Source organism: Eurosta solidaginis, chromosome 1, assembly GCF_040869045.1.
Source record: "Eurosta solidaginis isolate ZX-2024a chromosome 1, ASM4086904v1, whole genome shotgun sequence".
NCBI lineage: Eukaryota > Metazoa > Arthropoda > Insecta > Diptera > Tephritidae > Eurosta > Eurosta solidaginis.
The window spans coordinates 113,485,745-113,511,502 of NC_090319.1; the positions used below are offsets into that span (position 1 = coordinate 113,485,745).

Genomic DNA, 25,758 nt, shown 5'->3' on the forward strand with positions numbered 1-25,758 from the left:
TTCTCATAATTTCACCTATTTTGGCTGCATCCGAACTGCGGCCAGCCTCGTCCAACTTCGGAATGTCGCTACATAAAGTCAAAAAGTTATGCAATGAATCCTTCGTTTAAACGTTGTTTTTTCTATAAATGTGTACAAAATTGTTGATTATTGTTTGATAAAAAAATGTTTAAATACCGGCTTTAAATTGTTTTTTGGGTAACGTTTTATGAGCCCGTGTACCATCTAACTCTTATCAGAGGTGGTATGAAAAGACGCGTTTCGATCTCCGTTTTTAGGATTCGAAACCGGAAAATAAAAATTTTATTTCTGGCAAAAAATATTTACAAAAACCCACAAAATGCCCCGAGATGGTCCGAAATATGAGGCCGGATCCACAATTTTTTTGCACAGAACATCTTTCTGCGTTGGCGGCCTTTGGTCGCGATTTGTAAAAATAACCCTGGGTGGGTCCAACGCCTTTCTGCATTAGTGTGTACAAAAAATCTGGCAAAATACAACAACCACATGAAAATTTGAACCGAAATGATATGACAGAAATTAAATTTTAAATTTTTGTTTTCGGATTCTTAAATCGGAGGTCGAAACTTGTCTTCTGATACCAACTTTGAAAATATTTGTTAAAAATTAGGTGGTGAGCCTTCTTGTAAAACGTTACTTTTCTCCAAACAACTGCAAAATTGTATGAGACAACTGCTAGTAATCAGTTGTAAGATTTTGACGTCTTTGACAACTACACCAACACAAGGTTGTAATCTGTAATACCAAATTGCGAAATTTCAACCCAACCAGAGTTGAGTTGTAAACGGTAATAGGGGCATTAAAACCTAATTTATTTTGACTAGGCTATGCGCCAATCAATTTATTAATAGCGTCATGGTATAAGTATACGAGGTAAATTCACTCTTTGATGAAGGCAACAATTTTAGCCGTTTGACTATAGCTTAGAGCTGGATTTCGATTAGATTTTTAATCGATTTAATCTATATTTTTTCAAAGAATGAGGAATCAATTTTTTTCCAGAATCATTCCATTTTTAGCCTTCAAAGTTTTGATCATCTTACAGTTACAGTAGGTACAATTTAATTTTAATTGATCAAAATGGGAAGAAAATACATTTCGTTAGCTTAATGTGAAAATGTGCGAAGTCACTTTTTTTGAAAAAATTGTCTTTTAATGCAGTTTTAAAACTGAATTCAAAATACATCGATCACAAAAAAATAATATTTTTATTTTTCATTTTTACGTACTGTGGGCAATGATGTGTAAATGTCATTACTTTGTGCGCGCATGCTTTGTTGTTGTTGTATTAACGATAAAGACACTACCGGAAGGCTTTGGGGAGTGTTACCGATGTTGATGGTCATTTGCCGGATATACATAGATCGGGTATGTCCCGGTAACAAATCACTATTAAGGTACTAGCCCGACCGTCTCGGGAACGATTTATATGACCACATTAAACCTTCTAGGCCATCCCGCCCTCCCTATCCCCTAGTTCCATGAAGAACTTGTGGTCGCCAGAGCCTCGGCTCTCAATGAAACAGGATTCGCCACGGTTAGGTGAGGTTGACAATTGGGTTGAAGAAACTATATATTGCGCTGGCAATCCGTTGAGAGGGTAGCAAACACAACCCCTTGAAATTGGATTCACTCAATTGAGACATGCCTTTGGTGTTTGATAAATGCGTTGCGCTGACCATAATCTACTTCAATTCTTACATGTCGATAACTACATGCTTTCTTACAGACTAGTTAAAACTAGAAAAAAGTTCAAGCTTAAACTTATATAAGCTGTTATTAAAATTAATAACACTACTGAATCCATTTGCTAGATGTATAGTCGTAGTTATAGGTCGATTCATAGCATAATTCGTTTTATGAGTTATTTCGATAAATAATCTATTATGCCGAAGATCACGCAGCGGAATATATGGAATGAACAAATTAGATAAATCAGAGCAATTCGTGCTAAAGTTTATTACATTATAGGAAAGCATGAGTGGGATAAAAGTTCTTCTGTCATGCAAAGCCTGAAGACCAAGAAATTTGTGCCTGCTGGTATATGATGGGAGGTCGTCTGGCCAGTGAAGCATACGTAAAGCAATTTTTGTAAATTTTTTTTGAAATATCTCAATGTTATAGGAGTTAGATTCATAGAAAGGATTCCATATTTCGAGCAATATTCTAGACCACTTCTGTCCAAGGATATATAAAGTGCCTTCAACATCATAGGGTCCTTAAAGTCACTGGTGTTACGTCTACTGAACCCAACCATTGCAACAAATTTTGAAATAACGAAATCAATGTGACTAGAAAAAGAGAGTTTGGAGTTAAAAATTACACCCAGGTCTTTACTCTCTTGACAAGGATTAAGAGATTTAGCATTTAGTTTGTAGATGAAGTATGTGGCAGTTGTCTTTTTGGGATAAGACACAACACAGCATTTGTTTGAATTTAAAAATAAATTATTGTCTGCGCACCATCTGGCAAAAGAGTCAAGATCAGAACCGTTAGAAATAGTTTGACAAATAAATAGTATTTTTTGTGAAATATATAGTTTTAGCGTTATATTTCAATCATTAAAGGGGAGGAGTGATGGCGAAACATATTGAGTAAAAAGTGCTAAGTCAGGAGAAAAAATTTGTTTTGAGTGCGGAAATTGTGCTAAGTCATAAAATAGCTGCTGGGTTAGCATACAAGATTTTTATACTCAGTTGAGCAGAGCTCACAGAGTATATTAAGTTTGATTGGATATCGGTTGGTTGTACAGGTACAAAGGAATCGAGATAGATATAGACTTTCATATATCAAAATCATCAGGATCAAAAATAAAAATCCGTCCGTCCGCCCGTTAACACGATAACTTGAGTAAATTTTGAGAAATCTTGATGAAATTTGGTATGTAGGTTCCTGAGCACTCATCTCAGATCGCTATTTAAAATGAACGATATCGGACTATAACCACGCCCACTTTTTCGATATCGAAAGTTTCGAAAAACCGAAAAAGTGCAATAATTCATTACCAAAGACAGATAAAGCGATGAAATTTGGTAGGTGAGTTGAACTTATGACACAGAATAGAAAATTAGTAAAATATTGGACAATGGGCGTGGCGCCGCCCACTTTTAAAAGAAGGTAATTTAAAACTTTTGCAAGCTGTAATTTGGCAGTCGTTGAAGATGTCATGCTGAAATTTGGTAGGAACGTTACCCCTATTACTATATGTACGCTTAATAAAATTTAGCAAAATCGGAGAAGGACCACGCCCACTTTAAAAAAAAAATTTTTTTAAAGTAAAATTTTAACAAAAAATTTAATATCTTTACAGTATATAAGTAAATTATGTCAACATTCAACTCCAGTAATGATACGGTGCAACAAAATACAAAAATAAAAGAAAATTTCAAAATGGGCGTGGCTCCGCCCTTTTTCATTTAATTTGTCTAGGATACTTTTAATGCCATAAGTCGAACAAAAATTTACCAATCCTTTTGAAATTTGGTAGGGCATAGATTTTATGACGATAACTGTTTTCTGTGAAAATGGGCGAAATCGGTTGAAGCCACGCCCAGTTTTTATACACAGTCGCCCGTCTGTCCTTCCGCATGGCCGTTAACACGATAACTAGAGCAAAAATCGACATATCTTTACTGAACCTAGTTCACGTACTTATCTGAACGCACTTTATCTTGGTATAAAAAATGAACGAAATCCGACTATGACCACGCCCACTTTTTCGATATCGAAAAATGAAAAAAATGCCATAATTTTATACCAAATACGAAAAAAGGGATGAAACATGGTAATTGGATTGGTTTATTGACGCGAAATATAACTTTAGAAAAAACTTTGTAAAATGGTTGTGACACCTACCATATTAAGTAGAAGAAAATGAAAAAAATCTGCAGGGCGAAATAAAAAACCCTTGAAATATTGGCAGGTACTACAGATATAAATAAATTAGCGGTATCCAACAGATGATGTTCTGAGTCACCCTGGTCCACATTTTGGTCGATATCTGGAAAACGCATTCACATATACAACTACCACCACTCCCTTTTAAAGCTCTCATTAATATCTTTAATTTGATACCAATATCGTACAAACACATTCTAGAGTCACCCCTGGTCCACCTTTATGGCGATATCTCGAAAAGGCGTCCACCTATAGAACTAAGCCCCACGCCCTTTTAAAATACCCATTAACACCTTTCATTTGATACCCATATCGTACAAACAATGTCTAGAGTCACCCCTGGTCCACCTTTATTGCGATACCTCGAAAAGGCGTCCAACTATAGAACTAAGGCCCACTCTCTTTTAAAATACTCATTAACACCTTTCCTTTGATACCCATATTGTACAAACGTATTCTAGAGTGACCCCTGGTCCACCTTTATGGCGATATCTCGAAAAGGCGACCACCTATACAACTACCACCACTCCCTTTTAAAACCCTCATTAATACCTTTAATTTGATACCCATATCGTACAAACAAATTCTAGGGTCACTCCTGGTCCACCTTTATGGCGATATCTCGAAACGGCGTCCACCTATGGAACTAAGGATTACTCCCTTTTAAAATACTCATTAGCACCTTTTATTTGATACACATGTCATACAAACACATTCCAGGGTTTCCATCGGTTCATTTTCCTACATGGTTATTTTCCCTTATGTTGTCACCATAGCTCTCAACTGAGTATGTAATGTTCGGTTACACCCGAACTTAACCTTCCTTACTTGTTATTTATCTTTTTCAAAGCTTCTACACTCAAAAGTATTGCAACTAAGGTATCCTCATCCACAGTTTAAAAAACAAAGGTTATTTCAAAAACTGTAAATTTTTTTCGTCTCCAGTAAAATTCATAAAAAGTGACTTAGCACATTTTCACATTAAGCTAACAATTTATTGTAATTTAGAACCATTGCATTATTTAGAACCATAAACCATGACTATGCGATATTGTGCTGGTGGCTTCAATTGAAAAGGAGAAGATGAAGACATTTTATCATCACCATCGATTAGCGCTCAACCGCCTAGACAGTAATACGGGTGCCGATAGGTATACTATCTGTGCCAAAGCGTCTTCGTGTTTTCCTACAACATGACGTAGCGGTTGGCATCACGGAGATGACCATACATCGCCGCAAGGACTTTTCTCTCGTACACTGGGTAGCCCAATTGTCTCTAGACACGGTCCATGATTCCATGAAGATGTACGATGAGAGATTTATAGAGCGTTATTGACAAGAGTTTACATCTCTTTGATTTCTAAACTAACATTGCGGATAGGTAATATCCTAAACAAAAATTGTTCATGCTCCTTGGTACCCGAGGTTGGTTTCTGTACTACTGCTATAAATAATTTTGAAAAAAGTTGTGATTCCGATGGAATAACCATGAGGTACCCCTTGATTTGCGAGTTAGTGCCAGTTAACGAAAGAGGAAGAAACTGAAAAAAATCCAATCGAATACAGCTCTACTTTGGCAGGCATTATGACATCTCATGCTACCAGAGTGAATATTAACACATAAATTTTGGTTCGTAAACTGACCCTCATGTAACCGAACATTACATACTCAGTTGAGAGCTATGGTGAAAACATAAGGGAAAATAACGATGTAGGAAAATGAACCGAGGGTAACCCTGGAATGTGTTTTTATGACATGTGTATCAAATGAAAGCTATTAAAGGTATTTTATGAGGGAGTGGGCCATAGTTCTATAGGTGGACCCCATTTAGGGATATCGCCATAAAGGTGGACCAGGGCTGACTCTAGAATTTGTTTGTACGATATGGGTATCAAATGAAAGATGTTAATGAGAATTTTAAAAGGCATGGGCTTAGTTTTATAGGTGGACGCCTTTTCGATATATCGCCATAAAGGTGGATCAGGGTTGACTCTAGAATTTGTTTGTACGATATGGGTATCAAATGAAAGGTGCTAATGAATATTTTAAAAGGGAGTGGGCCTTAGTTCTATAGGTGGACGCCTTTTCGAGATATCGCTATAAAGGTGGACCAAGGGTGACTCTAGACTTTGTTTGTACGATATGGGTATCAAATGAAAGGTGCTAATGAGTCTTTTTAAAAGGTAGTGGGCCTTAGTTCTATAGGTGGTCGCCTTTTCCAGATATAGCCACAAAGGTGGACCAGGGGTGACTCTAGAATATGTTTGTACGATATGGGTATCAAATGAAAAGTGTTAATGAGTATTTTAAAAGGGCGTGGGGCTTAGTTCTATAGGTGGACGGACGCCTTTTCGATATATCGCCATAAAGGTGGACCAGGGGTGATTCTAGAATGTGTGAGTACGATATGGGTATGAAATGAAAGGTGTTAATGGGTATTTTAAAAGTTAGTGGGCCTTAGTTCTATAAGTGGATACCTTTCCGAGATATCGCCATAAAGGTGGACCAGGGGTGACTCTATAATGCGTTTGTACGATATGGGTATCAAATTAAAGGTATTAATGAGGGTTTTAAAAGGGAGTGGTGGTAGTTGTATATGTGAAGGTGTTTTCCAGATATCGACCAAAATGTGGACCAGGGTGACCCAGAACATCATCTGTTGGATACCGCTAATTTAGTTATATATGTAATACCATGAACAGTATTCCTGCCAAGATTTCAAGGGTTTTTTATTTCGCCCTGCAGAACTTTTTCATTTTCTTCTACTTAACATGGTAGGTGTTACACCCATTTTACAAAGTTTTTTTCTAAAGTTATATTTTGCGTCAATAAACCAATCCAATTACCATGTTTCATCCATTTTTTCATATTTGGTATAGAATTATGGCATTTTTTTTCATTTTCCGTAATTTTCGATATCGAAAAAGTGGGCGTGGTCATAGTCCGTTTTCGGCCATTTTTTATACCAAGATAAAGGGAGTTGAGATAAGTATGTGAACTAAGTTTAGTAAAGATATATCGATTTTTGCTCAGGTTATCATGTTAACGGCCAAGCGGAAGTACAGGCGGTCGACTGTGTATAAAAACTGGGCGTGGCTTCAACCGATTTCGGCCATTTTCACAGAAAACAGTTATCGTCATAGAATCTATGCCCATACCAATCCTTCACAAGGATTGGTCCATTTTTGTTCGACTTATGGCATTAAAAGTATTCTAGACGAATTAAATGAAAAAGGGCGGAGTTGCGCCCAATTTAAAATTTTCTTTTATCTTTGTATTTTGTTGCACCATATCATTACTGGAGTCGAATGTTGACATAATTTACTTTTATACTGTAAAGATATTAAATTTTTTATTAAAATTTGACTTAAAAAATTTTTTTTTAAAAGTGGGCGTGTTCGTCATCCGATTTCGCTAATTTTTATTTGGCACACATATAGTAATAGGAGTAACGTGCCTACCAAATTTCATCATGATATCTTTAACGACTGCCAAATTACAGCTTGCAAAACTTTTAAATTACCTTCTTTTAAAAGTGGGCGGTGCCACGCCCATTGCCCAAAATTTTACTCATTTTCTATTCTGCGTCATAAGTTCAACTCACCTGCCAAGTTTCATCGCTTTATCCTTCTTTGGTAATGAATTATCGCACTTTTTCGGTTTTTCGAAATTTTCGATATCGAAAAAGTGGGCGTGGTTATGGTTCGATATCGTTAATTTTAAATAGCGATCTGAGATGAGTGCTCAGGAACCTACATACAAAATTTCATTAAGATACCTCAAAATTTACTCAAGTTATCGTGTTAACGGACGGACGGACGGACGGACATGGCTCAATCAAATTTTTTTTCGATCCTGATGATTTTGATATATGGAAGTCTATATCTAACTCGATTCCTTTATACCTGTACAACCAACCGTTATCCAATCAAATATCAATATACTCTGTGAGCTCTGCTCAACTGCATAATGTAATGATAGAAGGTGGCGGAAGATTTGGCAGCTGTCATATCGAACGCCCTTAGCTCTAGTGAGCTCCAGGTTGTATTTTGGAAGTACAAGAGAATGGGGGCATAAAAGAAGGCCCCTTTTTGAAATGGTACGTAAATTCCTACTTTTTCAATAATGCTAAAATACAGAAAGGAGTGTATTTAGATCGATTTTTGCGCAATTTAATCATAAAAGTTATGAAATGAGTATTGTTTTTTTTTTTAATTTTGAAACGCTTGCAGCTTATAAATTTCTTTTGAACGCATCAATTTTGCTGGTAATATTCTAGAAAAGGGGTCGAATGCTAATAAACGACCAAAAATGCCAGCAGAGGTGTCAAAAGACATGTTTTTACTTCGGTATCAATAACCTGAAAGAGATCACTAATGCCAAAAGGTATTTGCAAAAAAAACGTTTAAAATTGTATGCACAAAAGTGTTCTGCGAAAAAGAGGCCTGGATCTTAATCCCGGTTTTGGAGCGGCCCGGGGTCATTGCTCAGATTATTGGTACCGAGGTGTCTTTTGAACACTTTCTCGACATTTTTGGACGTGTATTAAGAGTCTACTCCTCTTCTGGAGTATTAACTAAGGTAGTTTTTTAATATATTACTTGATGGGAAAAGATATTCAACACACAACAGTAGGACGGACAAGGCAACAGGTATATCAATTTGGTGGATATTAATTGAGGTTCTGGCTTTAGTCTTGATCCCTTAAACCTGAGGTGTTTGAGCTGTGAGAAGATCCGTTTTTGTCCACCTAACATTGAATTCGACGCTGCGGCGAACTGTAGGAAGTGGCTCCGTAGCCGAAGAGATCGTGTACACATCTGACCAAGCCTTCCCTGACAGTAAAGATACCAAACGAGCTGCTACAACTTTTCAGATGCCCGTTCAGGACATCGTCATGTGTATGTTCTAACGAGCATAACGTCTTCATTATATAGCGCACGTTGTTGCTTTAACGACAAAGACACTCACCAGACGCTTTGGGGGGAATGTTGGGTGTTGATAGTCCTTTGCCGGATATAGATTCGGTTCGTTAAGGTTCTAGCACGACCATCTCGGAAACGATTTGATATAACCAAATTTAACCTTCTAGGTCACACCACCCTCTTCACAAGGTAGAAAAGCTTCTGATAGCCATTCACTGGAAATGATCATCATGGGCGGCTGACTTATAGATCAATGGGGTCATTATACAAAGGTGTAATGTAGCCATAATCCTCGTCCTGGGCTTGGAACCCGCCACATAAAACGAGATTAATACAAATAAGGCAGAGGTACGAGGTATAGAGGGCCTGTAGTTTCCTATTAGAGGTACGAGGTATAGAGGGCCTGTAGTTTCCTATTAGAGAATCATTTAAGCGGCGGTGAGATATGCGTATGCTCGGACAGCCAAGTGATATTACGCTGGTGTATCACGATACACCTCTGAGGCAGTAACGACTGTTTTTATCAATACAGAGTGACATAACCTCCAACTTCAAAAAAACAACGGACGCCAGTAAAATCACCGAGCAAACTTGGTCTGATTACAACCAGAAAAGAACAGAGTTTCTATTAAATATGCCTAGAAAAGAGATATTCAGTATCACATCCACAAGAACAGAATATTGGTAATTTGGCCTGCAATGGGATAGAATGTCAATCCCCTTCAACGGCAGGGGAGGAGGGTAGTAAGGAAACAGTCACCCACTTCGTCTGTCAGTGCCAAACACTTGAGAACTTTAGGTATCGAAATAAAATCTGTTTTGTGTTACCCGATTTAATGGTTGTATCAACTGCTCTATTAAAGACATCAGGAGACATTTTGATTTAACCAAATGGTTTGAGTAAAACAAACACAGCGTATATTACGTTATTGGTTCCATGGGAACACAATGTGCATGAAAATGGCGATAGAGCGGGCAAGGTCTCTCCGACCGGGCAGCATAGCCACCAACCAAACAACCAGGAAAGTCATAAGTTCAATTATTTTGTTACGCACCTCCATGTATTAAAATGTTGACACCTGTTGAATTATAGTTCCATTTTATTGTTAAAAATAAAATAAAAATTTGCTTTTATTTAAATTTTCGGATACGGCGCCCCTTTTCCAACGGCCCAACGAGGTTCTCTCTGAGATAAGAACTTATCCAAATATATGTTAGGATGAAGTTTGGAGCTAAAAATCGTGCGATTATACTCGCGGCTGTTGGTGTTGTTGTAGCGATAAAGGTATTTCCCGCAAGTTTTGCGGAGGGTTATCGATGTTGATGGTCCTTTGCCGGTATATGTAGATCCGATACGTTTTGGTAACAAGCGCCATTAAAGGTACATGATGGGTTTCAAAATAAATTCGAATCTTTTCATGTTCATTTTACCATCTTTTCGGAACCATAATGGGCGTTAAGGTTGCTAAGAACAATTTAGAGGTAGACAGGGGAGACACGGATAAGTCTTTTTCACGGGGGTTCGGATGATCATGGAGGTTCTACGTATTCGTATCAACTGGTCTTGGGATGGTCGGGTTAGTTGCTTAATGGTGCCAGAACGTATCGCCAATACCTTGCAAAGGGCCCTTAATGTCGGAAAACCCCTCCAAAAATTACTAGTCGCTTAAAGAAGAAGAACTAAAATTAGTGAAATACCTTACAATATGAAAATACTGTTTGAGAACTAACACTTATAACATCCACTACATCAACATAAGGTACTGCAGCTGTTTTGCTGCACTCTTACTCCTCGCTATTTCTGAATCTGTAATGATTTGTCTAAATTTCTCCGATATTTTTGGACGAGTTTTAGCTGTTGTGAGCTAAAGTAAAGAATTCCCGCGAAACCTACAAGGAAAGCTGCAAAAATATATTTAAAACATTAATAATCGATTTTATATTAATATTGCAACATCTTACCATCATTTAATGCAGAAAATATGCAAGTTTTAATAATTTTGTCCAAATAAACAAAATTATTAAATGAGAATTGTCACACGCTCTAATCATATAAAAGTCAACACAAAACGGAACTTGAGAAAAAAAGTGATGCCGTTGTATATTTTTCAGAAAAAAACGATTTGTATAGTTTTACATACATTTTTTCCTCTGAATAAAAAAGGAGTTTTGTAAAGCGGCCACATTCTTATTTCTAAGGGCGTTCAAGATGGCGGCGTTAGAGCGAGAAGCTGCTTACATCCGCCACCTTCTATAATTCCATCATGCTCAACTGAGTATAAACAAGCAAGGAAGACTAAGTTCGGGTGTAACCGAACATTACATACTCAGTTGAGAGCTATGGAGACAAAGTAAGGGAAAATCACCATGCAGGAAAATTAGCCTAGGGTAACCCTGGAATGTGTTTGTATGACATGTGTATCAAATGGATGGTATTAAAGAGTATTTTAAGAGGGCCATGGTTCTATAGGTGGACGCCATTTAGGGATATCGCCATAAAGGTGGACCAGGGCTGACTCTAGAATTTGTTTGTACGATATGAGTATCAAATGAAAGGTGTTAATGAGTATTTTAAAAGGTAGTGGGCCTTAGTTCTATAGGTAGACGCCTTTTCGAGATATCGCCATAAAGGTGGACCAGGGGTGCCTCTAGAATTTGTTTGTACGATATGGGTATCAAATGAAAGGTGTTAATGAGTATTTTCATAGGGAGTGGGCCTTAGTTCTATAGGTGAACGTCTTTTCGAGATATCGCCATAAAGGTGGACCAGAGGTGACTCTAGAATGCATTTGTACAATATGGGTATCAAATGAAAGGTGTTAATGAGTATTTTAAAAGGGAGTGGGCCTTAGTTCTATAGGTGTTCTCCTGTTCGAGATATCGCCATAAAGGTGGACCAGGGCTGACTCTAGAATTTGTTTATACGATATGGGTATCAAATGAAAGGTGTTAATGAGTATTTTAAAAGGGAGTGGGCCTTAGTTCTATAGGTGGACGCCTTTTCGAGATATCGCCATAAAGGTGGACCAGAGGTGACTCTAGAATGCGTTTGTACAATATGGGTATCAAATGAAAGGTGCTAATGAGTATTTTAAAAGGTAGTGGGCCTTAGTTCTATAGGTGTTCGCCTTTTCGAGATATCCCCATAAAGGTGGACCAGAGGTGACTCTAGAATTTGTTTGTACGATATGGGTATCAAATGAAAGGTTTTAATGAGTATTTTAGAAGGTAGTGGGCCTTAGTTCTATAGGTAGACGCCTTTTCGAGATATCGCCATAAAGGTGGACCAGGGGTGAATCTAGAATTTGTTTGTACGATATGGGTATCAAATGAAAGTTGTTAATGAGTATCTTAAAAGGGAGTGGGCCTTAGTTCTATAGGTGGACGCCTTTTCGAGATATCGCCATAAAGGTGGACCAGAGGTGACTCTAGAATGCGTTTGTACAATATGGGTATCAAATGAAAGGTGTTAATGAGTATTTTAAAAGGTAGTGGGCCTTAGTTCTATAGGTAGACGCCTTTTCGCGATATCGCCATAAAGGTGGACCAGGGGTGACTCCAGAATTTGTTTGTACGATATGGGTATCAAATGAAAGGTGTTAATGAGTATTTTAAAAGGGAGTGGGCCTTAGTTCTATAGGTGAACGCCTTTTCGAGATATCGCGATAAAGGTGGACCAGGGGCGCTCTAGAATGCGTTTGTACAATATGGGTATCAAATGAAAGGTGTTAATGAGTATTTTAAAAGGGAGTGGGCCTTAGTTCTATAGGTGTTCGCCTTTTCGAGATATCGCCATAAAGGTGGACCAGAGGTGACTCTAGAATTTGTTTGTACGATATGGGTATCAAATGAAAGGTGTTAATGGGTATTTTAAGAGGGAGTGGGCCTTAGTTCTATAGGTGGACGCCTTTTCGAGATATGGCCATAAAGGTGGACAAGGGGTGACTCTAGAATTTGTTTGTACGATATAGGTATCAAATGAAAGGTGTTAATGAGAATTTTAAAAGGGAGTGGGCCTTAGTTCTATAGGTGGATGCCTTTTCGGGATATCGTTATAAAGGTGGACCAGGGTTGACTCAAGAATGCGTTGGTACGATATGGGTATCAAACCAAAGATTATAATGAGTATTTTAAAAGGGAGTGGGCCTTAGTTCTATAGGTGGACGCCTTTTCGATATATCGCCATAAAGGTGGACCAGGGGTGACTCTATAATATGTTTGTAAAATATGGGTATCAAATTAAAGGTATTAATGAGGGTTTTAAAAGGGAGTGGTGGTAGTTGTATATGTGAAGTCGTTTTCGAGATATCGGCCAAAATGTGGACCAGGGTGACCCAGACCATCATCTGTCGGATACCGCTAATTTATTTATATATGCCAAGATTCCAAGGGCTTTTGATCTCGCCCTGTAAAACTTTTTCATTTTATTTTACTTAATATGGAAGGTGCCACACCCATTTTACAAAGTTTTTTTCTTAAGTTATATTTTGCGTCAATAAACCAATCCAATTACCATGTTTCATCCCTTTTTTCGTATTTGGTGTAGAATTGTGGCTTTTTTTTCATTTTTCGTAATTTTCGATATCGAAAAAGTGGGCGTTGTCATAGTCGAATTTCGGCCATTTTTATACCAATACAAAGTGAGTTCAGATAATTACGTGAACTGAGTTTAGTAAAGATATATCGATTTTTGCTCAAGTTATCGTGTTAGGGGCCGAGCGGAAGGACAGACGGTCGACTGTGTATAAAAACTGGGTGTGGCTTCAACTGATTTCGCCCTTTTTCACTGAAAACCGTTATCGTCCTAGAATCTAAGCCCCTACCAAATTTCACAAGGATTGGTAAATTTTTGTTCGACTTATGGCCTTAAAAGTATTCTAGACGAATTAAACGAAAAAGGGCGGAGCCAAGCCCATTTTGAAATTTTCTTTTTTTTTCTTTTTGTATTTTGTTGCACCATATCATTACTCGAGTTGAATGCTGACAAATTTTTACTTATATACTGTAAAGATATTAAATTTTTTGTTAAAATTTGACTTTAAATAATTTTTTTTTTTTAAAGCGTGCGTGTTCGTCATCCGATTTTGCTAATTTTTATTAAGCATACATATAGAAATAGCAGTAACGTCCCTGCCAAATTTCATCATGATATCTTCAACGACTGCCAAATTACAGCTTGCAAAACTTCTAAGTTACCTTCTTTTGAAAGTGGGCGGTGCCACGCCCATTGTCCAAAGTTTTACAAATTTTCTATTCTGCGTCTTAAGTTCAACTCACCTACCAAGTTTCACCGCTTTATCCGTCTTTGGTAATGAATTATCGCACTTTTTCGATTTTTCGAAATTTTCGATATCGAAAAAGTGGGCGTGGTTATAGTCCGATATCGTTCATTTTAAATAGCGATCTGAAATGAGTGCCCAGGAACCTACATACCCAATTTCGTCAAGATACCTCAAAATTGACTCAAGTTATCGTGTTAATGGACGGACGGACGGACATGGCTCAATAAAATTTTTTTTCGATACTGATGATTTTGATATATGGAAGTCTATATCTATCTTGATTCCTTTATACCTGTACAACCAACCGTTATCCAATCAAAGTTAATATACTCTGTGAGCTCTGCTCAACTGAGTATAAAAAAAACGGTGTTTTATTCTAACAGCTGATTGGTTCTTCTTGATTGTTTTCCTTACAACGCCTTGTACTACAACATGTTAGTTAATCGGAATCAATGAAAATTTTCATTTGACTTGACATTCTTCCGCACAGCGAATTGATTGAATTCGCCTTACCACCACCTGGAATGAATTCGCCTTGCTAAAGAATAACCGGCTGGATAGATAATGCCTAGAGATATACTTATAGAATGCCCCCAGGGACAAAGTTGCACATCTTATTATATCTCTCAATCTTACTATTTTAATAAAACTAGCTACATACATGAAACAAAAGAACTTTGTGCTTTCCCAAAAAAAATATATATATTTAATTATTTCGGTTTACAATAAAATGTGCGATATCAAACGGTTTAATTTCGAAGTACATACATACTATATACGCTTTTTTACCTTTAGTGAATTTTCATTTTGAATTTTGGAGCTCATTTGCTTTGGAGCTCATTTTCTTAGAGTGCGATCCTATTCAAAAGCCGGTTCGGATCAATGTCGGTTTTGGCCCTACATATAGCGATCAAATACACATATATAGGCTAGAACGCCGATAAAACTAGTTTCAATTAGTTAATATACTTTTTGTCCTTTTAAAGAAAGCATAAAAAATTTATGTTCTACATTTCTCGCTGTCTGAGCAGCTCTATTTCTAGTTTTTGGTATACCATCTTTTTATCTTTCGCACATATTGGCGGGAGCCACGTGTTTCTCGCCGACTCCAATTGAAACCTGGGAAATGACATCTGGCAAAAGAAGAGATTGATATGAAGAGATACATTTTTTATACCTTTTTTGGGCTGGCCGTGCTACTGCCGAGGAGTGCCCCGTTTAGAAAAGCTTTCAAGAAGTATTTTTAATGAAACTTTTCCCGTAACTTAAACGTAGGAACTGGCAATGAATTTTCGATGACAGATAACCAATCTATAGTTAAATAAAGTTTTGAAATAGATGATTCTAAAGAAGAATGAAGAAATTTAAAGTCAGATGTTGTTTTATTATAAGTGTTATGTAAGACTTATAAATAGGTTATAATATGGTTTAATAATCGTTATTCTCCCTGATTCTTACACCATATAATATAATTTTTATTTATTGTTCTCAATGCGTTATCTTATTATAACGCCTTATATAAGCCTGATTACATAAAAGGTCCTAAGAGAGCGAGATATACCTTGTCAAAAATCTTAATTGCATTGGCGCATTTTCCAGTTTCTTCTAATCATTGCGATTTTTTCAGTTGATCGCTGTTTTGATATAGGTTTGTGATATATTACTTTGGCGTCAAAATTCGATTTAGTATATAGGACTGCCTGTATAATTTAAGATGGATCCAGTTCTAAAAGTTCATTTATGAAGCCCGTGAACTTCATTCTCGAAAGAAAATAACTGTGACTGAGCAGAGTCTGTACAAACTCATACCAAATGTTGCCAATCGCATTCGGTGAGACAAAAAACATGTATAATTGCAATGAGATCCGTGAATTGCTTTATAAAATCCCAAAACTCCTGGATGTCAAAAAAATTTGTAAAAATTTGTTCAGCCTATTCACGGAAACGTAGACGATTCTCGATATCTTCTTTTTTTTAATGTTCGCCGAACCTATTAGTGAGCTGCCAAATCTCTGTTTCGTTTCTTAGCATTAGTTGGAAATGCAAAGGGCATTTTCCACTCGATTTATTCACCGGTGGGTGCCCCTTAGAATACTTTGTGCGCACAACTTGGAATAGACATAGAAATTGGACTGAACGCCTCACAACAATACTTTACCAGTCAAAAGCTGTATATAACAAAATCCTGACTTAACACAATCCGGAAAAACCTACTCTAGACACGATCCTGACTTTTATAATCCAGACACAAACAAATCCCCACCATTCATAATCCAGACACGACCAATCCTTACAAGAAATATCCTAGACGAAATATGAACATTATTTTAAAAAATTGCTTCAGTTTTCCCCTTCTGTATATCGAGCCATAACCGCCAAAAGGCTTAGCGACAAAAGAAAATATTTCAGTACACGAATATGTATTATAATTATAGGTACTTATTAGAAGTAATTATAAGTTTATATTTATCAATAGTACTGAATTATAAAATATATACAGCTTGTCGCATGAGTTCAAATTGCTTAGCCAACTCCTATCAAAAACTGAATGTCGAAAACGTTGAAGCTTAAGCCTCTTTGGCTGTTGAGACTTGACATGTTCCATTACAGAAATCTTTTATGGATTGGGTCTGCTCGGGATTTAGAGTTATGGAAACTTTTCTTTTTCGGAATTTTTTTAGGAATTTGGCTATGTCTGTATTTTGGGCTGCCTGGATTGTCTGGTCAGGATTTCAGAATATTTAAATTTTTATACTCAGCTGAGCAGAGCTCACAGAGGAGTAGTACTAGTAGTAGTATATATTTATTTTTTCCAAAAACTCAGATACAGAGTATGATTTATGCTTTTGCGTACATCAAAACACTTAAATAAATAAATTAAAGTAGATACTAGCGACAATAACAGAGTATGTTGTGTATCGCACCACCTGTTAAATAAAATACTATCGAGTTACAAAAATTCATTTAATAATAAGTCTCTAATTTTAAAGCTTTCTGCGAGAAACTTGGACAGAGCCTCGAAGTTAAATCCATTTAAACTGGCAACCACCTGGGCCATATATAAAGTCCTTTCACCAAAGTAAAGGGAACGAATGTTGTTATATATCGGACATGTGTCAATAAAGTGAAAAACGTCTTCTGGCTCCTGCGAGTTACATACTGTGCAAAGAAGATATGTTTTTATAGATTCTTGCGTTTAGATTCAACAAACCTCCACGTGCCCGGAGAATCAGACTGGCTGCATATGCACTGTAATCATCAGTGAAATACATACTCTCCAACGCCACAAGGGCCGGGTAAAGGTCGTGTGTAGTAGACTTCCTAGCCATTTCGAGGAACCTATTTGTATTATACTCAGCTAAGGGCGAGGAAGTGAAGGACTGTATATTAGCTGATGGCAATTGCGTAATGAAAGGTAGATTGACGGTGTTAGCAAGTTCTTTCCAAGTTTTTATCCAAGAAATCCTCAGGTTGGAAGTCTCCTCTGCTAGAATACGCGGGAGTCTGTCATTTGATAGGCTAAAGCAGCGGGCGATATAGAGCATGTGCAGGTGAAGCGTATGTAAATATAGGGGCTGCAAGCCTGTTTCCAGATGCAACATGTAGTTTGGCGTATTAGAGGGAAGGAAGATAAGTTTCTTTACGAAAAATCTAAGAAGTTTCTCAACTTGGTCGAATTAGTTAACCCCCCATACCTGCGTGCCGTAAAACATAATGTAGCTGTTCCGGTGATTCCGCAAGCAAGACTAGATCATCTGCGTACATAAGCACCTTCACATTAATGTTCTTAACCCTGACACACCCGCACAAATAGTCATTTAGGTCATTTAAGTAGAAAGAGAGTAAAACCGGGCTTAAGAGGCAGCCATGGCGGACACCGTGATTAACAGGGAAAGGCTCTGACAGATTGCCATCAAACAGAACTTTGCAAGACGTATTAGCGTAGACTAATCTTAAAATTTCAATCATATGAGTTGAAAGATCATATGAGTTTAGTTTATAAAGAGCATGTTGCGGGGAATCGTATCAAAAGGACACGAGAAATCTACAAAAAAGGCAAAAGTTCTTTTATTACGTGAAATTTGAGTTGGACAATGCTTGAAAGCACAAAAGTATTGTCTATCGTCGAATAGCCTCTGCGAAAACCGGACTGAGACTCACTTAAAATATTGTTAATGGATCCAAGCATTTATGCGACCAAGTAAAAGCCCAGAAAAGATTTTATAAATAGTGTCTAGCAAAGACAGACCTCTGTAATTTGTAATAGCGTTAGGGTCGCCTTTCTTGAAGAGGGCAATCAAGATGGAGGAACTGAAAGAGGAAGGAATCTGCTTTCTTAAGTAAAAAAAGGTTAGAAGCGCCAGCAGTTCATTGAGGAAACATTGGGAAGCAAACTTGTAAAATTCATAACATACGCCATCCTGCCCAGGGGCTTTTTGGCATTTGGTACCATAATGACCAATTGGAGTTCCCTGCAATCAAAAGGAGCATCAAGAAAGGGGTCAGAAAGCTGGGGCATTGCCCAGTGCACGCACGAATCAATATTATTACGGTATAGGAGTTCTTTGAAATGAAGATAGAAGTCACGGATCTTAAGGTTACAACTTACCTTACAACGGACCTTTTTAAGTGAGTTTGCTAGCCGCCACTGTAATTTCTTCCTATTACAGAGCTTAACATTTTACGAAGAGTGAGGTACTTAATCCTATCGCAATCTGTATTCTTCCTTCTCAGCATATTTAAAGCGTTCATTAACTTCTTGCGCATGTTTGCGCACTGGCTATCAAACCACGCATTTTTCGGCGAGAAATGACACTTTACTTTGCAGTGGTGTGCCGCCGTTTTAATTTTTTCAGTAATTATAAATACTTTTTCATCAATAGGGGCCTCAGAGTATATATATTCGCTATTGGAGGACCTAGTAATGAGCTCCATACATTTATTCGCGTTATGTGGTTTCCATGAGAGCCTGGGAGAGAGTACATGTTGCTCGGAGTCGGCATTACATGGACGTCCGTTGAAATTAATAACAACCGGCATATGGTCGGAGAAGCATTTTGATTTTAAGTAAAATCCATCAATTAGGCCAAGCAAATCAAAGCAACAGATAGCATAATCGATCGGCCAACTGCACCGCAAAAAGTAAAGCTCACAGAGTATATTAATTTTGTTCGCATAACGGTAATCCGTAACGGCATAAACTAATCGAGATAGATATAGACTTCTACATATCAAAATGATTTGGGCGAAAAAAGAAATTAATTTAGCTATGTCCGTCCGTCCGTCCGTAAAACGATAACCTGAGTAAATTTTGAGGTATCTTGATAAAATTTGGTATGTAGGTTCCTTGGCACTCATCTCAGATCGCTATTTAAAATGAACGAAATCGGACTACAACCACGTCACGCCCACTTTTTCGATATCGAAAATTTTGAAAAACCGAAAAAGTGCGATAATTCATTACCTAAGACGGATAAAACGATGAAACTTGGTAGAGGGGTTGCCCTTATGACGCAAAATAGAAAATTAGTAAAATTTTGGACAATGGGCGTCTAGAACACTTTTAATGCCATAATTCGATCAAAAATTTACCAATTTGGTAGGGGCATAGATTCTATGACGATAATCGGTTGAAGCCACGCCCAGTTTTCATACACAGTCGACCGTCTGTCATTCCGCTCGGCCGTTAACACGATAACTTGACCAAAAATCGATATATCTTTACTAAACTTAGTTCACGTACTTATCTGAACTCACTTTATCTTGGTATAAAAAATGGCCAAAATCCGACTACGACCACGCCCACTTTTTCGATATCGAAAATTACGAAAAATGAAAAAAATGCCATAATTCTATACCAAATATGAAAAAAGGGATGAAACATGGTAATTGGATTGGTTTATTGACGCAAAATATAACTTTAGAAAACCATTTGTAAAATGGGTGTGACACCTACCATATTAAGTAGAAGAAAATGAATAAGTTCTGCGGGGAGAAATCAAAAGCTTATGGATTCTTGGCAGGAATACTGTTCGTGGTATTAAATATATAAATAAATTAGCGATACCCGACAGATGATGTTCTGGGTAACCCTGTTCCACATTTTGGTCGATGTCTCGAAAACGCTTTTACATACAACTAAGGGCCACTCCCTTTTAAAACCCTCATTAATACCTTTAATTTGATACCTATATCGTACAAACGCATTATAGAGTCATCCCTGATCCATCTTTATGGCGATATCCCGAAATGGCGTCCACCTATAGAACTATGGCCCACTCCCTTTTAAAATACTCTTTAATACATTCCATTTGATACCCATGCCATACAAACACATTCCAGGGTTTCCCTAGGTTCATTTTACTACACGGTTATTTTCCCTTATTTTGTCTCCAAAGCTCTCAGCTGAGTATGTGGTGTTCGGTTTCACCCGAACTTAGCCTTCCTTAATTGTTATTTTGGTTTTTATCGAAATGTTTAAATTAAAACAAAACCGATTTATAAAAAAAAACATTTTTTAATTTTTTAAACGATTTAAAAATTACACGAATAATTATTCAATTGTAATATGAAAAAAAATTGAAGCCAAGAAAAAATATTACAAAGAAAAACAATGCCAACTAAAACTATTAATATGAAAGAATTTCAACGCACAGTGTTGTTGCTACAATACCCCCTTCCTAGCGAAAAGCTACCTTTCTTCTTTTTGGAGGAATTTCTTTTTGCTCAATTGATTGTTGGAAAGTGGTTTCATTTAAAACGTGTACTTCCGTAAATACTGGTTTCAATCTGTCTATGGATACTGTGTCTTCTCCTTTTGCAAGTTTGATAGTGAAAAATTTGTTCGTACGTTTGATTATCGTAAAAGGACCGGAGTATTTTGGTTGCAGAGGTTTTTTATATCCATCATCACGAACCCAAACTTGTTTTCATTGAAACAGATCCGCATGAACGAATGGTTTATTGTTGGTATGATGTGCAATAGGCTTTGGTTGAATATTTTGCATTATTATTTTAAGACGTTCTAGAAACTCGGTGGAAATGACATCGGAACTTGTGACATCTCCCAAAAACTCGCTTCTCCATATACCATTTCAGATACTGATGCACACAAATCATCTTTATACACTGTCCTTAAACCAAGCCGTACTGAAGGCAAACTTTTTGACCATTGCGAATTAGCTTGACAAATCAAGGCAGCTTTTAAAATTCGATGTAGCCTTTCAACCATGCCGTTACTTTGTAGATGGAAAGATGTAGTGTGCCCCAATAAAACTAGCTAAGTCATGAACCGCTTTCGAAGTGAATTGACGACCACGATCACAAATAATAATACTTGGGCATAATCGTTAATAGATACGTGAAACCCTCAGATGGCAAAGGGCCAATCAAATCCAAATGCACTTCTGAAAAACGCTTTGAAGATAAAGGAAACTCACCAATTGAAGAATGAGTGTGCCTATTTACTTTTGATGACTTGCAAGGCAAACAATGTTGGTACAGATCTTAACGTCCTTATTAAGTTGTGGCCAAACAAAACGATCTGCAGTCAGTTTCCTTGTAGCTCTAATACCAGGATGTGCAAGGTTATGAAGCATGTCAAAAACAGGTCGTCGAAAACAGATAGGAAGTATAGGATTGGACTTACACTTAGATACATCACAATAAATTTCCGTTGTAGAACCTGGTAATGGTACCAGTTTTAACTTAAGTCCAGAATCAGTTGATAGAAGTAATTTTTGTATATCTTCATCTGTTTTCTGAGCCTCGGAGAGTCGTGTATAATCAATTATAGAAACTTCATCTACCCTTGACATCGCATCTGCAACCGAATTGTCCACACCAGCAATATGAACAATATTCCTAGTAAGCTGACCGATATAATCCAAGTGTCTGTATAACCTAGGTGAAGCTTTTGCAGGATTTTGGTTAAAAGCAAATGTAAGTGGTTTGTGGTCAGTAAAAAGAGTAAAATCGCGACCTTCTAAAATATGACGAAAGTGTTTTACAGCATTGTAAACAGCTAATAACTCTCATCATATCTACTGTAGTTGCATTCAGTTGCTTACTTGAGAGAAAAGCGAGGGGATGCCATAAACCAATAACTTGTTGTTCCACTACTGATCCAATGGTAAGATTTGATGCATCTATTTACGTGCTAATTTTGCATCTCTAACTGGAGGAGGGCAGCATTTGCAATCAAATTTTTGCATTTGTTAAAAGCATCTTCAGCTTCAGTTGTCTATTGAACGAGTCGCTTGTCCTTTTTTACTGCACCTTTTAGGTATTCATTAAGTGGGGCTTGATGTTGTGCTGCTTGAGGTAGAAAACGTCGATAAAAATTCACTATACAAATAAACCGTCGCAAATCGGAAATTGTTTGTTGCTTTGGAAAGTTGGCAATTGCTTGCACTTTGTCTACAGTTGGTGTACTTCCTGTATGTGAAATGTGAAAACTGAGAAAGTCCATTTCTTGAACTCCAAATTTACACTTCGCTGGATTGATGATCATGCCAAACTCACGAAATCGCTCAAATGTTGCAAATGTTGCTCTTCTTTATTAGACGCAATTAAGAAATCGTCAATATATACGAAAACGAAGTCTAAACCACGACATACCTCATCCATCAAGCGTTGGAAACTTTGTGCCGCATTCCTCAATCCAAAGGGCATTTTGAGAAATTCAAATCCCCCCAGCGGGTTAGGGGTTAAGAATATACCCGCGGTAGGTATGCCTATCGTAAGAGGCAACTAAAATATCAGATTCAAGGGGCTGTGTAGCGCAACCCTTCAGGTTGCCAGCGCAATATATAGCTTTTCCAAACCCAATTGTTAACCTCACCTATCCGCGGCGAATCCTGTTTCACTAACAGACGAGGCTCTGGCGACCCCAAGCTCCTCATGGAACTTTGGGGTGGGGAGGGAGGGATGACCTGAAGGTTTAATGTGGCCAAATAAATCGTTCCCGAGATGGTCGGGCTAGCACCTTAATGGTGCTGTGTTACCGGAGCGCACCGGATCTGTATCCGGCAAAGGACCATCACATCGATAACACTGCCCAAAACCTTCGGGGAGCAACCTTATCGCTTCAACAACAACAGCAACAGAAATTCAAATAAGCCGAACGGCGTAATAATAGCCGTTTTCTCTATATCATGCGGATTTACATTCACTTGATGGTAAGCCCGAATAAGATCTAACTTCGAGAAAATTTTGTGTCCATGAAGACAGTGCACATCTGTGATGAAGGGAATAGTATACCGATCTGGAATGGTATTTTATTCAACAAACGATAGCCGCCACATGGTCTCCACTTTCCATTTGCTTTTGGAGCCATATGAAGAGGATTGGACCAACTGCTTTTTGATGCTTGAATAATATGATTGTCTAACATAAACTTAAACTCCTTTTCTGCAATGGCTAAACGTTTTGAATACAGTGGTCTTACTTTTGCCCGAACTGGAGGACCTGTAGTCTCAATATGATGAAAAACGTTATTATTTTTACTGCACTGCGAAAGTGCTACATTGTGAATCTCAGGAAATTCTTCTAATAAGTTATGATAGACACTGTTGTCCTTTAAAATTGTTGTCATACCGAATGATGGCTCAACAGAAATTTTAGCAGGTGCTGTCAAAAGTTTCTTTCCGTCAACTAATTGGCAATTTTTTAAATCCGGCAACAAATGAAAATGTTTGAGGAAATCAGACCCATTGATGCATTTAGTAACATCTGCTACAACAAACAACCAAGAAAACGATTTGCGAAGTCCAAGATCAAGTTGAAGCATTTTGGTACCAAAAGTTTTAATTTGCGTATCATTTGCAGCAAAAAGTTGGTTGCCACCTTCTACACATTTTTGTGAAAAAGATTTATCTATGGGAATTACAGAGATATCAGCTCCAGTGTCAATCAAAAAGTTTTTCCTAGTTGATTTATCATAAACGAATAGGCGGCCAGGTGTAGAATATGCGATATCGGTGGCCGCGAGATCCGACACGCTATTTAGTTTTTTGTTGCAAAACTACAAGGTGCTATGCACTTTGAAGCCTTATTACCAAACTGATTGTGATACCAACAGTAGTTCGGATTGTTACTCCGACTTGCAGATCGATGGCGTGATCGAGATCTTGGACGATAATTATTTTTACTGCGATTAAGACCTGAAAACCGTTTTTCAAGCGCTTCAATTTGCTTTGAAATGTCTTCTAAAAGCGATTCACCCTGTGGATTGTCTAAAGTGGCAATATTTGCTGGACGAGCCATGTCCATAATTTTGTAAGATTGTTGTCCCGCAAGTTTATTAATATCTTGCTGATCACTGATGCTGAGAATTGCCCATACGTTTTCGGGCAACTGTTCTAAAAATAGCGATTTCAGAACGTTATCACCAACTTGACCGCGACCTAAGTTCTGCATCGTTCGCAAAAAATGGGAAGGTCACCCATAACTTGACCACTTAAAAGGCGTTTAAGCTTGCGTTCAGAAGATTCACTGAAAGCAGCAATGATACGTGCCTTCAAAGTTTGGTACTTCATCCCAGGGGATGCAGATTCCAACACATCACTTACTAAATCTAACGTTCCTGGATCAATACTAGCAACGAGGTGTTTAAACATGGTCTCAACTTGAAAAAACTGCTGGGTTTTTGGTCCAAAACGGTGGGAATTTTTGTATAGTCGCTGCATGTACATTCAATGATGAAGGTGTATCCGAATCCATCAAACAATCTGCGGATGGTACCGTTTGAATTGGTGTTGGAGGCGCAAGATCTGGCACGATCTGTTCATGATGTTCCAAATTCTCATTGTGTGTTGGTGATCTAAATAATGCCATGTTTAAGTTCGATTAAATTGCACAAAAAATTTTATAAAATATATTTTATTTTGGATATTTATGACCAAAGTTTTTGTGTTGCTTGTACTGCAGATGAAATCAGTTAAATTCTTTTGATTCGAGACTGCACGGCAAACCAACAGCTTTTGCTTCTAGAGTTTCCTCTGCCGTATGCGTAGCGTTTCGTGGTGCGTATGCGACAATGACCGCTCCGTTTTTAAAACGTTTTTAATAGCGTATACAACTTTTTCGGGGTCACCACTTTATCGAATTGTTTAAATTAAAAGAAAACCGATTTATAAAAAAAATTTTTAACGATTTAAAAATTACACGAATAATTACTCAATTGTAATATGAAAAAAATTTGATGGCAAGAAAAAATATTACAAAGAAAAACAATGCCAACTAAACCTATTATTATGAAAGAATTTCAAAGCACAGTGTTGCTGCTACAGGTTCATGAACTAAAAAGTCAAGGACTGTTTATACAAAAAACTTACATGGGAAATAACGGACAACCTGAAAAATAATTATTGCATAAGACTATGCTTTGCAAGAAAAATATTTGAGAAATATTTAATCAATGGCAATCGCTCCTCGAAAGTGTTGCCCATGTCGAACCATAAAAAAAAATAGTTTGGTTACACCAGCGTAATTCATAATTTTTTTCAAAAACACTTTTAGTGTTAACTTATAGCAGGGGCGTTCATGTGACAAAACTCAAAAAACAAAAAAAATATTTCGCCGGGCGCAAGAAAACTCACTACGCCACTGAGAAGACCCCTAAGTTCCCATT

At 37.4% G+C, this 25,758-nt stretch overlaps 1 protein-coding gene across 1 annotated transcript in view; it reads left to right on the forward strand.

Moving 5' to 3' along the window:
- The window catches only part of LOC137236737 (transketolase-like protein 2), an 86,463-nt gene that overhangs the window by 8,568 nt on the left and 52,137 nt on the right, over window positions 1–25,758 (forward strand). The gene's annotated exons all lie outside the window — the stretch shown is intronic.